This window comes from Lissotriton helveticus, chromosome 4_1, assembly GCF_964261635.1.
Source record: "Lissotriton helveticus chromosome 4_1, aLisHel1.1, whole genome shotgun sequence".
Lineage (NCBI taxonomy): Eukaryota > Metazoa > Chordata > Amphibia > Caudata > Salamandridae > Lissotriton > Lissotriton helveticus.
The window spans coordinates 1,904,960,007-1,904,972,098 of record NC_136063.1 but is presented as its reverse complement, the minus strand read 5'-3'; the positions used below and the strand labels follow the sequence as shown (position 1 = coordinate 1,904,972,098).

Here is a 12,092-nt window from a genome sequence, read left to right as displayed (position 1 = left end):
ATGATTGTAGCTATGCATTGCATTATTCCTTAAATTGCAAAGTACATGATTGTAGCGGTGCAAACTGCATTATTTCTTAATCGCAAAATACGTGATTGGGGTTTGACGCATTGCAATATTCCTTCATTGCGCAGTACATAATTGTAGCGGAACGCATTGGATTATTTCTCCCATTGAACGGTACCGGGTGTATCATTACGCATTGTATTATTTCTCCTTTGCCCAGCACAGGATTGTATTGTTACGCAGTGCATTATTGCTTGTCCATTGCAATGTGTGTGATTCTAGCAATGCGACCAGCATAGTATTTTGAAAGTGGTGGTTGGGATTTGAACTCACCAACCAGCCGAAACAAATATTACCCTTTCTTATATGTTGACTTCTGTATCGTGTGGTCTGATTGTATATGTTTTTATATATATACCTTTTTTTATAAAGTTTATACTCCTTTAATCAAATTTGTGTGGAGTCCATTTGTGTTGTCACCAGTGGGTTGCTGTGGGCGTGGTTGCACATACTGTACACTCGTGCCTTGGAGATAGGCCTGGCTGCTCGTGCCAAGCTACTATGGGGGTGAGCGGGGCTATCTCAAACGGTGTCCTTACTTGGCCTAACGTTGAGTGGGGAGTCCTGGGTCTCGCAGTTGGTGACAGAGGTGCGGGATGGAGACTGGGGCCTGCCCCGTCATTGCACGATATTGGGACTCCATAGAAAAAGAACTCACAGAGGTCCTAGCCTGGAAGGTCCCGCACAACCCCTTAAATATACTCCTGGGAATTACGGATGGACTAGATGGCTACCGAGCTGACAAACAATGTAGATTTTCCTAGTTGTTATGACGGAAAGTCTTAATTTTATTAAAGACACCGAGGCGAGTATTATGCCTTCTTATCTTGCATTTTTTATAACAGCAGCCAAGATAAGTGTAAAACTACAGTTCCCAGGGGCCCAGGGAAAACAACCTGGCCAATGGGAATGAAAGAAAAACGATATCACATAACCAAGGGTAACACAGTAACTAATGAAACGTCACATCTGGCTGCATAGCTTCCTCTTTTCGCTGACGAACAGCTCAGATAAAGTCATAAAGCAAAGGAACAATTGCTAAGGTGATGGAAGAAGCCAAAGTCCAGGAGCAAACTTCTTGAGCCACATCTATCCAGGAAAAACAAACAGCAGGATGCATCGAAGAAGACTCCAAGCTGGGTGACGATGAGAGCTGACGGGAAGGAGACCATATCCGAAGATGAGCAGGACCCTTACGACGATGCAGGTGGTAAGGCCGGATTCGCTGAAGGGAGGGAGAACACAGGTTAGTAGTGTAGCGGTGGGATAATACTCGCCTCAGTGTCTTTAATAAAATTAAGACTTTCCGTCATAACAACTAGGAAAATCTACATTTTATGGCAAGACCGGAGGCTCCTATTATGCTTGTTCAAAGCATGTCAATCTCTAAAGAAGCCACATTATCAACAGGTTTGCAGTAAAACATACGAAAAACACTGTCATTAGTTCAGTCTGCTGATCTCAGAATGTCCTTGAGATGGGAGACGGCCGAAAAGGCTTTAGAAGCCATGGCTCCCCTGGCGGAATGAGCTCCGAAAACGGAGACGTCAATGCCTGCAAGGGACATAACCCAACGCACCCAACGAGCAAGGGTAGCGAAAGAGACAGGGAGGTGAGGTTTACGGAAGGAAATAAGAAGCTGAGAGTCAGAAGGCGTTCTGAGATTAGCAGTCTTTTGTTAATACACTTTTAAACATTGGCCGACACATAATTTAGGGTGAGAGGGGAAATAAGGGTAAAACACTGAATTCAAATTAGTTTTAGTTCTTCTATGAATTTGAAACACAACTCCAGGTAGGGGAAAACTCACGAGATGAAATATCCAAAGCTTTCACATCGAAAACACGTTTGATGGAAACAAGGCACAAAAGCATGGTGAGTTTAGCAGATAACGTTTTCAAAGAGAGTGCAGCATTGTCTAGCCAGTCAGAAAACAGTTTAGGTACCACATAAACATCCCATAACTTGGTATACTTAGCCAACGGAGGTTCGGAACAGCGCACTCCTTTCAGAAGATGACAGATCAAAGGATGAGCACCTACAGGCTTGCCGTCGATAGGGGAATGGTTAAGGGAAATGGCAGACCTATACAAATTGCCTGTTCTGTTCTGTTCTACGCTAGCTTCGGCAGCCAGGAAATTGACCACAAAATTCAGAGGGGCTGAAAGGGGATCGATATGCCTTTCCAGACACCAACTTGCCCAAAGAGACCAGGCGGACTTGTTGACTTTTGAGGTTCCTGGGGCCCAGGCTTTGCTGATAAAGAGAGAAGCTTCTTGCGAAATGAGGATGTCAGAAGGGAGAGGCCGGAAACTTTCCAGGCAGACAGGACCAGAGAATTGTCCAGAATGAGATTGTGTTGTAACCCCAGAGGATTCAGAAGCAAGTCCTTGCGGGCCAGGAGAAGAACTAGAAAATCTAAAGTCATCTCCAACAGAGATGGAAACCAGATTTGAGATTCCCAAAACGGGACTACCGGAACCAGAGAGGTCGACTGACGACGAACCTGGGAAAGAACTCTGCTGATCATGAGGAAAGGAGGGAGAGCATAGTTGAGGTGGAGGGACCAATCCTGAAGGAACGCATCCGTAGCTAGGGCTGAAGGATCCGGACGCCAACTGAAGAAGCGGGGTAACTGAGTGTTTAGACCGGAAGCAAAGAGAGCTATGAAAAAAGGACCCCATTTTTGAGACAGGGATCGGAAGACGGATGGAAGCAGCCTCCAGTCGCTGGAATCTCGCAGATATCAAGAATGGCAATCTGCCACAGCATTGAGATCTCCTGGAAGATATTCTGCTGTCAAGGAAAGTCGATTTGAAAGGCAGTATTCCCAAAGGCTCTTTGTCAAGTCCGCTAGCGGTTTTAATTTGGTGCCAACTAGATGGTTGATGTAGCGGACCGCAGAAACATTGTCCATAAGTAGGACGATGGAACAGCGCACTCTGTTCTTTGAAAGGCTTTGTATTGCAACGGAGCCTGCAAGCATCTCTAAACAATTGATGTGCAATTTAGACTCTTCACAAGACCATGTACCACCAGTCAAAACTGGACCACAGCGGGCGCCCCAACCCGACAGGCTGGCATCTGATTCTAACACAAGATCTGGGGCCGAGGCGAAGATAGTTCGCCCGCTCCACGCATCTAAATGGTCGATCCACCAATGCAGTTCTACACAAGATTCCTGGTCCAGTTCGATAATATCGGCATAGGCCAAACCTTGATGAAGATGCCTGATTTTTAGGCGCTGAAGGGTTTGATAATGAAGAGGGCCTGGAAAGATAGCCTGAATGGACGCGGAGAGAAGGCCAACGATCCTTGCTAATGATCTCATTGAAATGAGAGACGTCCGAAGAACTTGGGAAATTTCCGCTTTTATCGTAGAGACCTTTGACTGGGGAAGAAGAAGAGAGGCAGCGACGGAATCTACTAAGAAGCCTAGGAACTCAATGTTCTGAGAAGAAAGAAGCATTGATTTTTCGACATTGAGAAGGAATCCCAGATCTAAGAGAAGGGATTGAGTGGTGCGAAGCTCTGACAGAAGGAGTTGTTTGTCTGAATTCATGATCAGAATGTCATCCAGATAAATGATAAGTCTGATTCCGAGGGATCTCAGAAAGCACCAGGGTGCTGAGGAAAGACCGAAAGGGAGTGAGGTGAAGCAGTAGGTCACGCCCGACCATTGGAACTGGAGAAACTTGGAGTGAGAAGGATGAATGGGGACAGTGAGCAGTGAGATAAGCGTCAATCAAGTCCAGCCGTACCATCCAGTCGTTTGGACGCAGGGTATCCTGCAAGTGAAGGATAGTCTCCATCTTGAAATGGCGGTAAACCACAAACTGGTTTATCCACTTCAAATTGATCACTGGCCGCAGCTTTTTGTTCTTTTTCTGAACCAGAAAGATGGAACTTAGGAAACCGGAAGGATCGAACTGACTCCCAGGGGGGTGTATTAAACAAGAAGAGTCTGCGGAGCTGAGAGAGCCAGGCGGGTCAGAGATATCAGCCGCGCCGAGACTCGAGTGGCCAGAAAGGATAAACAAATGGTGAACAAAAGTCCCTGCTCGGCGCTGTTGTGGAAAAGGAAAGGTGAGCGCGAGCGTGAGGGAACACAGCGCAGTGAAGTGAGCAACGGACAGAACCACCAGAGGCACGCTCATGGGGGCGAGGGGGGTTAGGCGGAGCGAGTCTGTGTTGAAAGCTGAGCGTTTGAGGGAGCGCAAAGCAATTTAAATAGCGCAGCAATAACAGTAGACAACAATTTTATCAATAGATAATAAAGCGCAAGCAAATACACTTAAGGAAACTAAACTGTTTTAGAGAGCAAAAGAGAAGTCACTTATCTGACTGTGAGCAGCAAGAAAAGAGGAAGCTACGCAGTCATATGTGACGTTTTATTAGTAACTGTGTTACCATTGGTTATGTGATATCGTTTTTCTTTCATTCCCATTGGCCAGGTTGTTTTACCTGGGCCCCTGGGAACTGTAGTTTTGCACTTATCTTGGCTGCTGTTATAATAAATGCAAGATAAGAAGGCATAATAGGAGCCTGCTGTCTTGCCATAAAATGTCTTTCTACTACCACAATGGTGGTCAAGCGAGACATTGCTGCTCGATGGATAAATTCGGTATCCCCTGGCATAACGAAATGGTGCAGAGGTGTGGACTGGTGTGCAGCACAAGAGAAACCGTTGTTCGAGGCTAGAGGGTGTCAAGCTAAATACCGTAAAGTCTGGGACAAATGGCTGGGGCAGATAGAATAAACCTATCCCCTTCTGAAACTATGTGCACTGTGTTGGGGTCTGTAGGACTGTGTACTGCAAACCCATCTCCCCCGTATATGTAAAGGGAAATGTCAGACAAATGCTGTGGTATACTGTATTTGACTACTGCTGGTATTTTTTGTTTAAAAATCAATACATTTGTGTATTTAAATAAAATGTTTACGTCATCGAATCATATCTCAGAAGATCAGTGCCAGACATTGAGTCACAACACGGCTAGACTCAAAATCAAGAAATGAAAAACAAAAGAAACAAGAAGCAGACCACCTCAATTTATAAGCCCAGAATCTGAAACATCATGCCCCCACATATCAACCAATCCACATCAGTCGTGCAGTTGATAAAGAAAAAAGCACCCAGTCACTGATGAAGACCTGCCTTAATACTCGAGCCTTTACACCCAATGACAAAATAGTTCTTCCTCCCGCCTTGACATCTTCCACGATCCATGACCTCTCCTGCACACAAGGGCTTTAAGTGGGCCGGGACCTGCCGGTGCTCACCACAGGCAGTTCTACAAAAACAGATGTCCAGACGGGGCCCTATCGGGCTCCCCATTTTTTTTTTACTCTGCAGCAGTACCACTCTTCACAACCTTTGATGTAAGGTCATAGAGACTCGTTATAGTTTCACCGTCTCATAATTTCACAACTGAAGCATTTTCAATATTATATAAAAGGAAGCCATAGTTGTTTCCTATTTAGCATATGAAACTAACAGTCATTGACAAAGTCAATAGTCCTGGTTTATTGGAGGTGCCTGTTGTATTATATATCTGGGTGCACTGGCAGAAGCAGCAAAATAACATTTGGGCGACACAATATGCCAAGCACAGATTTTTAGCTCAAGTATTTTTAAGCCAAGCCCTTGATTACATCAGCCACGCCCCTAAGAGAGGCCCCTCCATTTGTTCATCCCTTTTAAAGCCCTGCTGCACAACAATCAGAATATATTTCCTCCCCGCTGTCGCATACTGCATTCCATTGCCTTCTAACTTGATATGCACTCTACAGGTTAACACTATATATGACAGTCTAAAGTAGCGTTGCAAAGGGTGGCACCTATAAATCTAAAATATAGATAGCTTCTAGAGATGGTACTTTAAAAATTGGTCAATTTTACTGATTGATTGATTGATTGATTGATACAAAACAGAAATCGGATTTTCTTCTTGATTCGCATTATTATTATGCATTTCTTGTTATGTGTAGCAGAAACATTCATACTAGTGGATGCTTCAAAAATCTTGTTTGAGGCACTGTACAGACACAGGCATGCTAAAAAAAGAGTTCAGAGAACAGAAACAAGTCACATCCGTAAATATATAAATATTTATGCTGCATATATATTCAAAGTTATAAGATCCCTGCCTATTCTAAGAGCACAGTACTGATATGATTTTTTTTAAGGAAATTCTTTTAATTTATACCCTGCTTTCAGTAATCTCTTCTTTATTTTTGTTGGCATTTAAGCTTAAACGTGATATTATTTTAATAGTTATGTTTATATTTTAATATTTCATCAGCTGGCACTTGTGTGAAATATGAAAGTGAAATGAAGATTGCATGAGAATGTTCTAATAAACTTACGGTTTTGTGTATTAAAGCTCATACTAAGAAAACAAAGGTGTTTTAAGCAGGGACTAGTTTTGTCCGAGTGGACTAGCTAGTAGTTATCCCCATGCACTGGTGCATTTGTTTGTGTTAATTGCTTTGTTGACTCATCTTAGTGTATTGATAGATTCATTTAGCTAGTCTACTAAGGTTTTAGCTATGTTGCTATGGTAGCAGCCAGACTGAGCTGCAGCATACGACATAGATCTTGAAGGCCATTAGGTGTTCTCTGCGTGGAATGTACCACATGAGTCGAGCAGGGGGGAGGCGCCGGAGGAATAATGCTTAATCATGCTAAACCCAAAAGAGCAAATAGAGGGTAAATCGCGAGCACGACGCGCCCACGAGTCCGATGGAATAGAGGACACCGCTCAAAAACACACACATGTAAAAAAACAGGCACGTTTGATTTTCGCTGTGGTCTGGGAATCACTTTTCTATGACTGCTTGACATGCCATACCCCAGCGCTGCATAGTTTGAGCCTGGCTGCACGTCCCAGCAATGAAGTTATGTACACGGGGGCGTGCTTTAATTTGGTTATATCTAATCATCGCAGCAGCCTGGGCTTAAGATGGCGGCATTCATTATACACCCATGTTAAAACCGCACCAGCACTTTGTCCAGTTTGCTTAGTGCTGCTTCTGCTTCTGCAGCTAACACATGGCATGCTGCTGCAGCTGAGAGTTCGGCCCCTTAGCTGCTGCTTTCTGCTACCAGCAAGACTCTCACAAGGTAAGCTTTTTCGGGGTACTTCACATTTTCCAGCGCAGCGTCTGCTTTTATGGCGAAGGATTTTTTTTCTCTCGATTTGCTGCAGTTATTTCAGTTACAAGATACGGATTTCACACAGAGCAGTACGTCTGGCATTCAGCTTTGTCATCTCCGTGCGCTCCGCAATTAAATACATGTTTCGCAGCGCATCCCACGGGTGCCACGTTTCTCCCTATACCTTTTCTCGCCTCTTGCCGAAAGAAGTGAGCCATGTGCATTTTCCTATGAAATGCACAACCGCGGTAAATGCCCGAGTTTCCTTCAGTATCGCGCATTTTTTGAAGCTTGGTGGTGAAAAACTGTAAAGCGACGACCTTGGGGGGGAAAGAACGTTTTTCTTTTGCTGTACCTCAAAATAATAAAAAGTTTTCTATTGTATTACATGGGTGTATGCCAGCGCTCTGAAACACACGGGTGTTCTATTTTGCACAGAAAAGAGAAGACTTGCATAGAATAAGAGTGAATGAGATATTTGAATTCAATAAGTAAGGCTGTGGTTAAAAAATATAATATCAAGAGTAGGCGGCTCCCTCCCAAGCAGCATGAACTGCCAGACAGGGGAGTTGTAAAGTTGTGAGTGTGCTTCTTTTGTAATCTATTGTTGAATCGATATACTTTCAGCATTGAATTAACACGGTAATGTTTTATTTCACTTGTTAGTATTTGCAGCTTGTATTCATATAACTGTTTGCTTGTTGTGCATAACTGCCCTCGTGTTTTAATTCGCAATCAATCCATTGCTTTCAGAGGATATTGTTGAAAAAGTGCGAAAATAGTTTATCGCTTGCAAATACACACTGTACTATGTTGAATAAAACCATAGATCCCGGGAGTCCTGATATACCTTGAATGGGATAGTTTAATTTCTCTCAACTATAATTGGTTTCTATTTTAATTATTTATGTTATTTCGCCCCTAAACACTTTTGCAGCTTATTTCAAAACTACTCTACCCCTGATCTCAGTTTGCCCCATTTCTAGAGGTGTAATGCAGAATTAGAGCTTTCTGGTGCTTAGTCAGCATTTGATACTCAACTTTAAATCCCTTGAAGAGGGGCAGCGCCTAGACTCCCTAAAAGTCCAAACCTAGGCCTCTTTTGTGAAATCCAGTGGACAATATTTGAATGGTTTTGTACTCGGTAGTTTACTGCCCAGAGCATTTTAGAAAAAAAAATGCAGACAAAACTACATCGGCGGCTCTGCGAATATTACTGTAAGTCGAGTGAAGGAGAGGTTGGATTGCCCTCGCGGGTGGAGCATGCGCAGTCGGCGCGCCTCTGCCACTGCACTGTAGTCTGCCTGGAGACAAAGAACCCCAGCCCAGGAAAGGTAATGTTTACTAAGTAGCATTCTTCAAACGTTTGCTCAGGCTGCCGTGCACCGAGCGAGCGGTGTGTGTTTAATGTCTACAGCAGAGAGCACAGCTCTCCGAGCCCTGCTACACAGCACAGACACCGCCCTGGCACGAGGCAGCGTGTCTCGCGCCCCCCGCCGCCCCCGTCTTCGGCGGGGTCCCTTTCGGTTTGTTTCCAGACGCCCCTTTCATTGCTGTTATTGCACCCCCTGCTGCTCGGACCAGTTGACATAACTGACATTTATAGAAGTGCATGTCTCAGGATAATTTACGTCAATCAGAAACTAATTAGGAGCAGGAAGGAAAAGTGTAGCAAATGACCTAATTATCTCTGCGTCTAATCTCTCCAAGGATTATACATGATATTTGACAGATTACTGTTGGAATCTGAGAAGACACTAGATTTTAGTAGTACATTATTTACCGTTAATTTTATTCATGGTTACCAGGTTATGTATGGGTGCGCAACAGCCTCAAGTTTACACGCCACTCTCAGATTTCCTTTATTTGACTCACCATTTTTTTCTAAAGGTTTATTCTTAGACTAGGTGTTGACTACAGTGTTGTGGTGCTTGTGCACTTTTCAGGGTCTAGGTTGAGAGTAATAGCATCAGATGTTTATTCAAAGTGGGAAAAAACGTTTTTAAAGTTAACATTTATTTGTTTACTAAAATCACAATATAATATTTGGGATAAAATACCCCCTGCGGTAAATTACAATGAGTTCTGTGACTGAATAGAGAGGAACCAGACCAAAGGCTAAATTCTTACTCTAAGGTCACTTGCAATATCCTGTAATGTACAGCAACAGGTATTTCATTTCCTATAATAAATGGTCACACCGCCATTCTTACCACAAACATATTTCATCCTTGGGGTTCTTGCTCCTTCATATGAAAGAGATAGTATGATTGCAGACAGGACAAATAAATGAGTACAACTTAACATGCACCAAAAAGCAGTTAGTAATGTGTTGCAAAAACATATTAGAACCTGTTTCATGTAGCTTAGAATGAGGAGTAACATGCACAGAGTTTATTTCCTACATGTAATGAGCTATGTGTAAAATATAAACAACACTTATATACAAGCCCAGGGCTTGTAGAAATATGATCACATCCCTCTTATCCTTATAGAACTCAATTGGCACCCCTTGTCAGCCCGCACCTTCTTGAAATCCAGCCGCAATATTTACACAGCCATCACAACCCCACATCTCTGGTGGTTCTCAGCACCATCAGACTGCAGACAGTAAAAAGCAGAAAATGTTGCAGGCATTTCCCATATAGGCATCCAGGAAGTGAAGCAACATCTCTGTCTCTATCAGGGCAAATATTGCTCCAATTTAGGAAAGACCTCTTTAAAGAACACTACATCACAGTGCATGGCTATCCACAAACCAGCTACCGCTCCTATCACTTGTTTACTTTATGCTTGTATTTGACCCCCAATAGCATCACACTGCCTTTGGCTAGATTTACACAACATACATACATACATGTTACCATTAATGTCTAATTTGTGCTGATCGCTGTTCAATTTAGAAAAACAGGTCATAAAAATGGAATGCCAGTTTTCATTTACATTGCTTAAAATTGGGGCTGAAATGGTGCTCCATGATCTGCTATTTACCTTGGCTGCTGGCTCTGGCAGCAGGCATTATGATGCCACGATGTAACTGTATTACATTATTACGTTGAGCAGTTAGGATGTTTTTGTATTAGAGGTGACTGGAGATTTTACAACTTGACTGAATTAAGGAAGTTAGAGACAGGGTTTCGTACTGGAATTTCAAACTTACACATATTATATGTGCTATAAATAACATTAATAATGTCAACATCAGATAAAGGAATACTTTTGCTTCGAACTAAAGCCTTTGAACCACTGAAATTTACCATTTGTGGTGGTGCACTACCAGTCCCCATTATACTGCTCACAAACACACACAAGTCATCACACATGACATCACAAATGAGACCCTTCATTTTATCATCAGAGATATAGACACCGGTGAGTTCATAATTGCAAACATCAATTTTTTTCTTCAAATCTGTTGCCTAAGAAAAGAGACAGAGCATTTTGAACAACATGTATGCTACTACAGTAGATGGTCACAGTGGTACTTCAGTTTTACAAATTCATTTAATGTGTTTAATGATACTGATTGCCAGTTGTTAATTTGAGCCGCTGGAGGCTACAGCACTTCTTTATGAGGACTGACAAAAACCAAAAAAACATCAATAAGGGAGAAAGCAGGGATGTGTAAGAGTCAGGTACAGGTGCATAGAGTGTCTGGTAGTGGATTAAACAGTCTGACATTTAGTTGCACTCAGCTGCGGCCGGTAGTGGGAGTACCGGCCGGGCGGTGACGTGGGGAGGGGGAGGGGCAGGGTGGGGGTAGTAATGTATGGATTATGGACTTTAAAAGGTAAGTAAACATAAAAATAAATAAAACAAATTTCGTTGCAGTCACCCTGCCCCTCCCCCTCCCCACGTCACCGCCCGGCCGGTACTCCCACTACCGGCCGCGGCTGGTTGCATTGTCCACCAACTTCTGAGCTGGAGAATTGGGCACTGAGACTCTCATTTACAAATTAAGCATTCTGGTTGCTTGTGAGTGTAAAAGCAGCAACAATTATTAACATAATATCTGTTATGTGTGCTAACAGTGGTATTGCAGCCATATACCTGTATTTAATGTATATGAGTACACTTATTACCAGTGTGTGTAAATGAAACAGATTTTTTTCTACACATAATATCTATGAGGACAACAAGATGTTGACAGCTGTCCTACAGCTTTCTTAGTTTATTGTCTATGTGGATATCTATTACTGTAGTCTTGCCTCTCTTATCATCTGAGTAACGGCAGGCTTACATAATAACATAGCATAAGATGTGTATTTGTAAAGCAGGTGTTCACCCAGAAGGGTATCTTGGCGCTTAATAACAAATGTTTATTGTCACCCAACTCAATGGTACTCATTTTATCAACCTCAGAAGGATGAAATGCTGAGTGGACTTTTATCCTGTGGCCATGAGGTCAAACACAGGCCCCTACAATGGACGCGTTATTCCACTATGCCACCAGATCCGCCATCTGCATTTGTTGCCTGTGAGGCCATCCTTTAGTTATGGTGAGACTGCAGCAGACTATTAATTGGACAACAGAGAGATGTTCTCTTTATATAAAATTGTGCTATTATGTCTAGTTGCTGACAGTGGTACTGCGTCCTTTAATCTCAATGCAGTGTGTTGTGGAGAAATATTTTTTGGATGGTGGCCTTTCCTCTCTATTTAATTTCTTAGAGGGCATTTCATTGCTGACTTCAGCGGTTGTTATCAGTGATGTCACAGAAGGTCATCGATGTTGCTTGAGTTGGAATGTGCAAGGTCAGCTGTGAGATTATGAGCAGTGCTTTAGGGTAACAAAGTTGGATACACAATTATAACTGATGACGTATCTACCAATGTATCTATTACCTACTGGCGGTTGCTAGTAGGT

General features: G+C 43.0%; 1 protein-coding gene across 4 annotated transcripts in view; it reads left to right on the top strand.

Moving 5' to 3' along the window:
- Positions 1–6,985: 6,985 nt before the first annotated feature.
- LOC144829423 (muscleblind-like protein 3) overlaps positions 6,986–12,092 on the top strand; it is a 559,780-nt gene continuing 554,673 nt past the window's right edge. For all 4 annotated transcript variants that reach the window (XR_013610658.1, XR_013610657.1, XM_078688555.1 and 1 more), the window contains exon 1: positions 6,986–7,192. The gene's annotated coding sequence lies outside the window, so the exon portion shown is untranslated. The remainder of the gene's footprint in view (positions 7,193–12,092) is intronic.